The sequence below is a fragment of the Pipistrellus kuhlii genome, unplaced genomic scaffold (assembly GCF_014108245.1).
Source record: "Pipistrellus kuhlii isolate mPipKuh1 unplaced genomic scaffold, mPipKuh1.p scaffold_m20_p_1, whole genome shotgun sequence".
NCBI classification, from domain to species: Eukaryota; Metazoa; Chordata; class Mammalia; order Chiroptera; family Vespertilionidae; genus Pipistrellus; species Pipistrellus kuhlii.
The window spans coordinates 36,734,331-36,744,919 of record NW_023425404.1 but is presented as its reverse complement, the minus strand read 5'-3'; the positions used below and the strand labels follow the sequence as shown (position 1 = coordinate 36,744,919).

At 42.8% G+C, this 10,589-nt stretch overlaps 1 pseudogene; it reads left to right on the top strand.

Moving 5' to 3' along the window:
• Positions 1 to 2,793: 2,793 nt before the first annotated feature.
• Positions 2,794 to 2,884, top strand: LOC118709697 (annotated as a pseudogene).
• Positions 2,885 to 10,589: the final 7,705 nt, after the last annotated feature.

Below are 10,589 nucleotides of genomic sequence, written 5' to 3'. Positions count from 1 at the left end.
AGTGGCCTTGTGCATGAAATTCATGCATGGGGGTGTGTCTCTTGCTTGGCCTGCACCCTCTCCAATCTGGAACCCCTCAAAGGATGTTCAACTGCCAGTTTAGAAGCGATGCCACAGGGATTGGGCCTAAACTGACAGTTGAACATCCCTGTCGCAATCTGGGACACTGGCTCCTAACCACTCATCTACCTAATCGCCCCTGACCACTCTGCCTGCCAGCCTGATCAACCCCAACTGATGCCCCCTCCTCCCCCACTGGCCTGCTCACACCCACCTAACCCCCTGCCAGCCAGCTCACCCCAAACTGACCCCCTGCCAGCCTGCTCAACCCCAACTGCCCCTCTCACCGGCCTGATAAACCCCAAACTGCCCCCCACCCCCGCTGGCCTGCTTGCCCCCAACTGCCTTTTTCTGCCAGCCTGATCACCCTTAACTACCTCAGCCTTGGCCTCACCACCATGGCTTTGTCCAGAAGGTCTCCCAGTCTAATTAGCATATTACCCTTTTATTATATAGATTTTTGGATATAATAGACAAATTCCTAGAAAAATATAACATTAAAACCGACTCAAGAATAAGCAGAAGACCTAAATATTTCTATAGCCATAGATAAAAGTAAAGAAGTAGTCACAAATTTTCCCAGAAAGAAAATTTAGGCCCAATTTTTTTCACTGACAAATTCTAAAAATATTCAAGAAAAATATAATTTCAATTTTATATGGTCTCTTCTAAGAAACAAACAAAAAGAGAGGGAGTGTTCCATACCTTTCACTGTATAAGAATGCCATAAATTTGACAATTCAAGGAAAGGATATTATAGGCAATCTCATTTATAAACTTTGATGAAAGTCTTAAACCAAATGAAGAAACTTATAAAAACAAAATACATTATGATCATGTAGGACTTATTCCAGAAATGAAAGATTGATTTACATTAGGAAAAAAGTTTTAAAAAATTTAAAAATTAAATTAACAATTTTAAAATATATATTAGCAGATTAAAGGGGAAAATGCTTATCTCAATAGAGGAAGTGAAAATCTTTGATCCAATTCAAAATTCACTAATGATTTTTAAAAATGTTATTAGCAAATTCCATATATTGGTGAGCTACAGATAAATAATTTTCATTAATAAGAGAGTATAAGGTTGTTGAATAAAAAAAAATCAATATACAGAAATCACATATGAGCAATAAAATTTAAAAGATACAATGAATGTCTCAACAACTTAGGAATGTCTATCATGAAAACAGTTCAGATGTTTCAGAGACAAGTAAAAACTTTATTTCATTGCATTAAAGAAAACCTAAATAATTAGAATATGGTCTTCATAGATTGGAACACTTGATATAGCATATATTCTCACCCAAATTCATCTCTGTATTCAATGCATTCCAGTTGAAATTTAGATAAGACTCTGGATTGAACTTCAAAGTTGATACCAAGATGTATATGGCTGTTCTAGCTACATGGAAAGAAGGAATCCTGTGGAGGTGTTCAGAGAGGCACTGTAAAAAGTTGGCACCTGTTTGTCACAGGCAGGACCGGGGGCTAGCCACCAAAGAGGACCTCTGTGAGTGAGAATGCAAGGCCAGCATGATACTTCTTTAGGGCAATTAGAGCTTTCTTCAGTTGCTTGTAAGTGGCATCATTGGCAAGTTTTAACAGATGGTAGGAATTCTCTCAGTCCAAGTTCAACTGGAAATCATAGGACTGATCAAAAAGACACTGTGACCAGTTTCTGGGTGATCTGGGTCAGGATCTCAGTGGTCAGCCCACCGCCTTCATCATTTAGACCCACAATGTCACTAGAAGAAAGGCTTTTACTATGAACTATTCCTTCAGTTATGCATCTCCAGGCCTCAAAGGTGACTGACTGTACAGCCTCGTCCACTAGCTGGACACCTGCAGCTGATTTTCCTAACTAATGCTCAGATAGAAAGGCAAGGTAGATGGTGGCTGTGAGTAGCTCTATGAATCTACAGGGAAAAGGAGAGAAGATTCTTTATGTTTGAGGTGAGAAAAGGGGAACGGGAGGCTGAGAATAAACTTCCAGAGACTTTTGACAACAAACTGCTTTAAAAGTCAAGAGTCATCTCAGCTGGAGTCTAAATCAAGACTTAGATTAAGAAAGAGGCAATTTATTCAAGTTTAAGTTTATATTCAGGGCTAGGATCTATGAAAAAGGTTGAGGTCTTTTATTTTAAAACGTTTTCTATAAAATGAAGATTAAACAATGAACAGTACAGGAGTGGCACTAAATAACTTCTTACTTAAATTTAGCTGTTTTAATTTTGAGTTGTACTTTTGTAAGAAAAGATAGAGATGCTTCCTTCTAGCTTCCGCTAAGTCATTGGTTCTCAAGCTTGGCTCTGTTAGAAATCAGTAGGGAGCTTTAAAAATCCTGATGCCCACACCACACCAACCCAATCAAAGCAAAACCCTGAGACTGGGACCCAGGCATTAGTACTTTTTCAAGTTCCCAGGATTCAAATGTATTGTCAATGTTAAGAACCTCTACTAGGAGAAAAAGCTAGCCTTCAGAATCAGCGGATTAGTAACAACATCAATTTTTAGAGCCTTCCCTAGACCAATTAAACCAAAATCTCTGGAAGGAAGCTTAGGCACTGGATCTTCCCCCCCCCCCCCCCCCCCCCCGACCCCCCTAAGCTCCCTAGATGATTCTAATGTGCTGATTGGCTGAGAACCACTGGTCTTAGGATTTCTGTTGACTTTGCCTGCCATACTCAGCACTGTCAATACCTACTGGTGACTTTCTATAACAGTGTGTTCATCGCTTCTCGGCCTTTTGGCTAAGATCAAGTGTAGTATAACAGTGTGTTCAATTTTTATGCATTTGGATAGTTCTTAGCTGTAAACTAATTAAGTCCAAGTTAAAAACACACACACACTTACTCAACATTTATTGAATATCTATTGAAAACAAGATATATTACTCATCTTCAGGTTAGAAAAAAGCCCAAACAAGTACAAATTCCAGTTTCCAGTAAGTTGTGGGTGATCCCAGTACCACCAACCCTAGGTTAAAGGACTCTGACATCATGAAAAACAGTTTAAGATATAGTGTATATATCTTTTCTCCAAACCCTCAAAGACAGCCCAGTCACATGAACCATATAGCACCTCTCCTATTCTCACAGTTTGGGAAAAGAGGAGAGGTTAAGGTGGTGATAATAGAAGGCAACATCACAGCAAATATTATAATAGCCCTGCCAGCCCTGTTGTACCTGAGAAGTGGTGTTCACACTCACAAGAGCAGTGCAGCAAGTTACGCTCCTCTGGCACCTTCTTGGCAGGCATGTAAGTCCTAAATGACACAGCAAAATCTGGGGCTTATAAGGCCAGAAGACTCATTTAAGGCTGGAAACACTATTAAGAGTCATCTGAGGACCCTACAGACTCAATGTTTCTGTATAGTCTTCCCCCAAGTGCCCCTTCAATAGACACTGCTCCAAGGACAAGTGCAACCCCCGATAACATACACACAAAGGACCCTACATAACAAACTCTGTGTTCTAAAATGTTTCATTGTGTTTCTAGTTTATAACGTTCTTTGGCAGATGCTATCCCTGGCATGATAGACACAATCCCTCTCTACTTACTTTTACATGTGAGGATGCAGAGATCCAGAAGGTTGAGGCAGTGGCCCAGGTCACATTACCAGTAGGGGACAGAGTTGGGAAGTAAACTGGAATCTTTCCCATTAGAATCCATGTTTTCTCCTCCACTATGTAATAGGAAAACATTACTACAGTGCCAATTGTTTCTGTCATTCTGGTCATTCTGTCATTCCAGTTGCTTGGCTTTTATTTATATAGAGTTTTGCTTTTTCCCTTAAAGGATTTGAGTAAGCCTCTGTACCTAATAAAATAGTTAGAATTAGTCATCATATGTGATCCTCCAACATAATTCCTTAAAGTAAAATGGTTTTAAGGTCAGAACTTGGGATTGTTCAGAATATGACCCAAGACTTCATAGGCCAAAGGGATAATTGTAAGTAAATTTTATACATCAGAAAGGGCCATGACTTCTGGTCTGAAAGGAAAGTTGAATCTCCAAACCTCAAATAAGATCAAGTATCCACAGCAGTGTTTTCATCTTTATTTAGACAGATTTCTTTTTTAAAATTAATCATTAGGAATTGATGTGTGAGTTTGCTTGCTATAATGTGATATTGTAAGAGAACCAAGAATAGTTAAATCCTTTCCCATTAATCACTCTTCTGCATTCTCTCCATCTCCACCCTCTACCCTGACAGTGTTATATGCATAAAGTACAATAACAGAATGGGAACAAAGGTGCAAGTTTATTAATATCTGTACAAGAGCCTAGCCTCCAAACTAAAATGCTACGTTGTAGCATGTGGCTTAGACTTGAGGCTAAAGTAGACAAACAACCCCTACTCTCCTGTTTCCTTCCCACACCCCAAATCTAAACTATGAGGCCAGTGCGCTTCCCAGGAACTGTCAATCAGGAGAGAGATGTCCAGAGTGGGTTCACTCATCCACTGGCCATATGGAAACACAGAAGAGCAAGAAGGAGACAAGGCCTCTGGTGGCACTGTTACCTTAACAATTCAAAGATGTGGAGGAAGGTGGGATGCAAGAGCAAAGAGGAAAGCAATGGTCCTTGCTTTATAAGGCATAGTAACCTCGCTTCCTGGTAAAATGTGGCCAAATGAACGCTCTGCACTAAGACCAGTCAGGTCATCAACTTCACATCCCAGCAGGGAAAGCAGGACCTAGGAGAGGGGTGGGCTGCAGTGGGCCTGACTAGGAAAATGGTAGAAGCATCCTCATTTTAAAAAAAGACCCAAGTTCCATTTTTCCCCCCTCCTCGCTTTCCTTTTCCTTCACTCATTCTTTCTTTTGCTATAAAATATTATACCTATAGATGTTGTGGAGCTTATGCCTTGGGAAAAAAAGACTAAAATTACTTTGTGATCATATAGCTCTTACTCTTACTGATTACTAACTACAGAGATCAACTTATTAAAAAGTACATCTTCTTGTTTTCCCTTGTCTAATGTAGCAAGAACTTCTCTCAGAGTTTCTGGATTTCAAGGACAGAAACACTTGAATTCCTTATCTGTACCCCCTGATTATGTCTCCTTGTTACCACTGACTGGCTTCCCATGGCCCCGTTGAGACTAGGCCCTTGCTGAGCATGGTGGAACTGCTTCCACCCCACTCGTGGCCTCAGGGGAGAGGACCCTGCTCTCCCCATACTCCTCTCCACAGCATGGTCACTAGTCTCTCCCCACACATCAATGGTAACTTCACATGAGAACTGAAAAAAATATAGGAAAAGGGATGCACTGAACCCAGAGAAATGCCACAACTACTGACACTTCTCCTGGGCTTGCCTCCCCAGGTCAGGGCAGATCATCCCCAATGCAGAAACTGTTCCAGGCCTTAGAATCTGGGCCTAGCCAACCTCTGTGCCCAGGAAAGAGAGTATTTATTGTCTCCTCTCCAGATCAGCTCAAGTCCTGTCTCCCAAGTTCTTGTTGTCCACCCTGACACTCTCCTTCCAGGATGACACTTAGGGGAAAAAGCCCATATCCTTTGGGGAAAACCCCACCTTGTCCCTATTCCCAGGTGGTATTGCCCTCCCAACTGCCACTCAGCCCCAAATCTGACAGCAGTGCCTTTCTCAAACTTTAATTTTATGTTAACACAATCATCTTTTATATGATCTTCACCATATTAGCCCAAAGAGCTGTATCTGAGTGGATAATGGGCTTTCATTCTCCTCACTAAAGTTTAATTTCAACCCATGTAACACATGTTGAATAGCATGTACTACCCACCTGCTTACTGTTTCAGCGTTGGTAGTTATAGGAAGATTATTCTTCAGAGAAAGAGGAAAAAAGGGGCATAGGTAGTGAAAAGGAAAGTTGATGGAGGGAAGGAGAAATGGAAGGAGAGCAGGAAGAAGGAAAGAATGAAGAAAATAAATGGTAAATGTGATTAACATTACAGGAGATTAGGCATGTGAGACGTGTCATGATCAAGGCAGATGGGGAAGGTCTTGATGAAGGAACTGGATTCCTCTGTGAAAACCAGTGAGATGGAGAACACAAGTGGGAGGTCCATAAAGACAGAGAGGCCCCTCTTCCCATGTGAGGATGCCCTTTCCTACTCTTGCCAGTCCACCCCTGAACAATGCCAGGCAAGCTGAGGTGGAGCCATTCAGATTGACTCAATGCCCATGTCCACTAAGGCCCAGCTGCCTCAAGGGATAGTGGGACAGGGGTTAAAAAGGTGGGAGAAAGGTAGACAATACTGAGACAGACCACATGCTCATAAAGTTCATTAAAAAGCAGTCTTCCAATAATGGGGGAATACCGCTCCTTTGATGTTCAGGTATGTAGATAACCTAGAGTGAAATGCTTAATTGCAACTAATTACTTATTGTGTATTTCTCCTCATGCTTTTGTGTGTCAGGTTTGTCTGTTCGTCTCTTCTGTTCTATTTTCAGACAGAGGGGTTTAAGCAAAAAACTTTCCGAATATATTCATGAATATTTTAGCATGTATTTTTTGTACACATTTAATATTCTCTCCAGGGCACAGAGCAAGGAAGCAATAAGAAGCTAGATCACTGTTTGGTGCCAGCTGCCCAGGAGCTGCTGCTCTCAGAAGGAAGGGGCAGGTTCCCTAAGCTGGCTGTTTGAAGGGCTCCAGCAAAGCCAGAAGAGGGCATACAGCTTTCCTGTTCAAAGGCAGAGGGCAGTGGGGGTTACAAGGGTGTGGGGTAAGGAAAGGAGGAAAGGCACAGGGGGTATCATTTACTGTGTCTGTAAAGAGGTAGAAGGGTTCTGCTCCTGTTTACTCACTCACTCGTTCATTCCAAATTAATTGTGGATGCTTGCTCTGACCCTGAAGATGTACTAGTGTTAAGGATACAAAGTTGAAGAGAGCATGGCCACTGACATAAGGAGCTCATAGTGAAGAAGGCTGCTAGCACACTAACCAGGAACCATGATAGTCACAAATGCTATGGGAGAAGTCAGGTGTATCAGGAGGGGACATTCAGGGAAGATTTTCTGAGGGAGACTTCTTTGTAAATATGACTATTTCTGGTTTTGTGTTTCCATCTGCTGTGCTTCCTCCCTTACTTACCACTCCCACCCCCACCCCAGTCACTGGTTTTCTAATAAAACAAAGTTTGGGAAATCATACATTTTTCTTGAGTAAATTAAGAAAGGAAAATATATTTGCCCATTTAAAGGCCTAACTCTAAACCTCTTTGCATGCCTCTACCTTCCAATCAGATTTTGTCAGACTCTCTTTCTAGGAGTAGATAACAACCAAAGAGGAACCAAAGATAAATAACATGAAGTAATCCAAAAGGACTGCATATTTTAGGCTTAATGTACTTCCTCTTCAAAGAGTACTTGCTCCCTAAAATTATGATAATTTTTAAAATCTCAAATGCTGACATCTCAGACATGGGGCAGGCCACAGAGGGCGATCTTTTTTATTTACCATCCTCCCCCCACCCCCAATCATTCAACTACATGTATTTGTAAAGCCCAACACACCTATACCTAGAGCAAGGAGGAAGGCTGGGTGTGGTCATCACAGAACTTTGGATAAAATGCTACTTTCAAAATTCTTGGTTGTCTTCTGATTCTACATGCCACATCTACCTAGCTGGAGTTAATCCTTTGTCTTTGTTTCCAGAAAACTCTGCAATTAAAGTGTACTAACACTGCATTAAAGTGAAGTGAGTGTGTGTGTGTGTGTGTGTGTGTGTGTGTGTCTGTGCTGGGGGGGAGGGGTTTAAGAAACCACATATCCTCTCACGCGTAAGGATAACACCTTATGGTTTTAGTTGCTGACACATAGCAAGTACTCAATCACATTTTGTTAAGCAATTGAACACATTTCTTTTTTCATGGAACATGACTTATTGTACAATGGGGATGGATCCAATTAACCAGAGGATAAGGAGTGTCATGCAAATTGGCTGTGCTATAAAGGTCTTAGAGGGACATTAGAGTTTGGTCACATGAAGAGTGTACCTGGAGACTGGGGACTTGGAGTGGGCTTCCAAGGAGACAAACTGGCAGATGAAGGAGATCCTAAAGCCCACAGTGATTTGGATTAGATCTGCAATTTCCAGAGGCTGTTCAGCCTGTAGTTGTTATGACCCAGTGACTGCACAGGAGATGGTCAGTCCCAAGAGATAAGTGGGAGAAGGGAGGGAAGCAGTGTCCTCTACCCCAAAAACATACACCAGAAAATGCTGGTGGGGGAGCTGCTGAGTGATTGATCTGGAATAAGACGGCCTGCGTCTTCAGCCGCTGTGAGCAAGTTGAAGGACATGCCTGTGTCTGGGAACTTGGCTGCATGGGTTGGGGAATTGCCAGCTTCCCAATCTAGCTACTGTCTTAATGGTTTTATATAGTGTTTTATGTTAATTAAATGTCTACTGTAGTTCTGTGCCAGGAGGCCTTGCTAAATCCGGTGTGTGGGGAAAAGAGGACGGCGTGCTCACTGAGCGGCCATTCCCAGAGGCCTACAGACCAAAGCGGGAGAGTTAGATACCTTCCTCTGGGCCCTTGACAGAAATGACTGCAAGCAAAGATATCTGGCACATTGCAAACAAGCATTGCAGAGGGGTTGAGGAATGTGCCTGGGCCTTCTGCTAAGAAGAGGTAATAATAGGATCAGTCTTCCCCATCGCCATGTCCTCCCTTCTCATTACACCTCATCCCCTGGCTTGCCAGTAGAAATTGACATATTGGTAAATAAAAATAAGAGTATATGGTAAGAAAGGAGAAGACTGGTGCCACACAGCAGAAGTAAAAGTGTTGGCTGTATTAATAATGAAGCCATGGATTAGATTTATTTCCTTTTAAGCCTTGTGCTACCCAAGCCATACAGCTCCCTCTTTAGGAGTACTTACTGTGGGCCAAACCCTACGCTGAGCATTTTATAAATGGGCCTCCACAAACAATGCTTTGAGTTAGATTCAATAATTGAGAGGAAACGGAGTGAAAAGATGTTGGGTAACCTTTGAAGGTTATGCACATAGCAAGCAGCAGACTGGGAACTTGGGGCAGCTGTGCGCGATGATAGCCTGGGCTTAGCCACCACACTTACTGCCTCCCAGCCTGTGGGCTTGTCTCCCCCAGGCTCTACAGTGAGCAAATGGAGGGCCTAGTGAGAGGGTTGCCTCATGCAGTAAGCCCAGCCTCTCACGCTTCCTCATTCTCCTGTTCTCCTCCTCCCCACCTTTTGGGACTCATCAAGCTCAATGTCTGCTCAGGGCAAGAGAGAGAAATGTCATCAGCAGCTTCTTCAAGCATCTTTTCAAAGCTCCGCCTCAGCAGCCCGAAGTTGCGGCCTTGTCCAAACTGTCAGAGCCATCTGCCTGCAGTTCATGTGGCAGAAAGACCATCTGTCAGCCTCTGACCCGTGCCTCCCCTCTCACAGACTACTCAGGCCGGCTCCCGGCTTTCAGAGAGCCCCGGGGTCCCTGCCTCCACAGTCCAGCTCCCCAGATGGACTGAAGACCCCCCACTCAGTTAGAGAGGGGGTCAGAGGGTGAGCTACACTGAGAAACCACACTCTCTATGGGAAAACACACACACACACACACAATTTCCTTATTTGAACCATTTTTGTCTAAGAAACAAATTCTTTACTCTAAGTTTTGACTTAACAAAAATACCCACTAGATGCTAGAGGGGATATATACTAAGAATGGGTATCATCCTAAGGCTTCCTTATCAAGGTAAGTCAGACCAAGGGAAAAAAAAAAGTCCGTGTTCTAGAATTATCTAAAATTATTCAAGGCTTCTTACTTTTAACCATGTGGCCCAGTAGTTCTCAGTCCCAGCTGCACAATAGAATCATGTGGGGAGCTTTAAAAATAATACCAATGCTTGGGGCTCATCCCAGACCAATTAAACTTGAATCTGTAAAATAGAAACTGAATATGGTATTTTAAAAAAAGTTTCCCAGGTGATTCAAACTTGCAGCCAGGAGTGAGAATCACTGAGTAGCCAGGATACAATGGGAAAAGGGACTGCCTGGGAGGGAGAGAGGGAGAGGAAAGGTAGGGGGCACTGCTAATTTATTTTGGATGTCCAGGGGAGGATCCACTTAATATTTGGCCTTTGAGCTGAGATATGGATAACAAGAAGCAACAAAAACATTCCGTGCAAAGTAAACAGCAAGTGCAAGGGCCTGCAGGGAGACTAAGCAGGGTATTTCTGAGGGGGAGCAAGAGAGCAGTGTGGTGGAGCATATGATGAATGAGAGAAGATGAATGACAGGAGATGAGGTACAAGGGGGGCAATGGCTGAAGGCAACCCAGAACCACACTCTCTATGGGAAAACACACACACACGAACCTTGCAGGCTGAAGGCAAAAATTTCCATTTTCTGCTTAATCTACTGGTGACATAGGAGTGTTTGAGTAATGGGAAAATATAAACTGATTTTATTGTTATAAAGATCATTGTAGCTGTTGGGCGGAACATGGATTTGGGGGTGGTGGCACTGGAAGCAGAGAGATGGGTTGGAGATCCCTGCAATATACCAAGGGGGG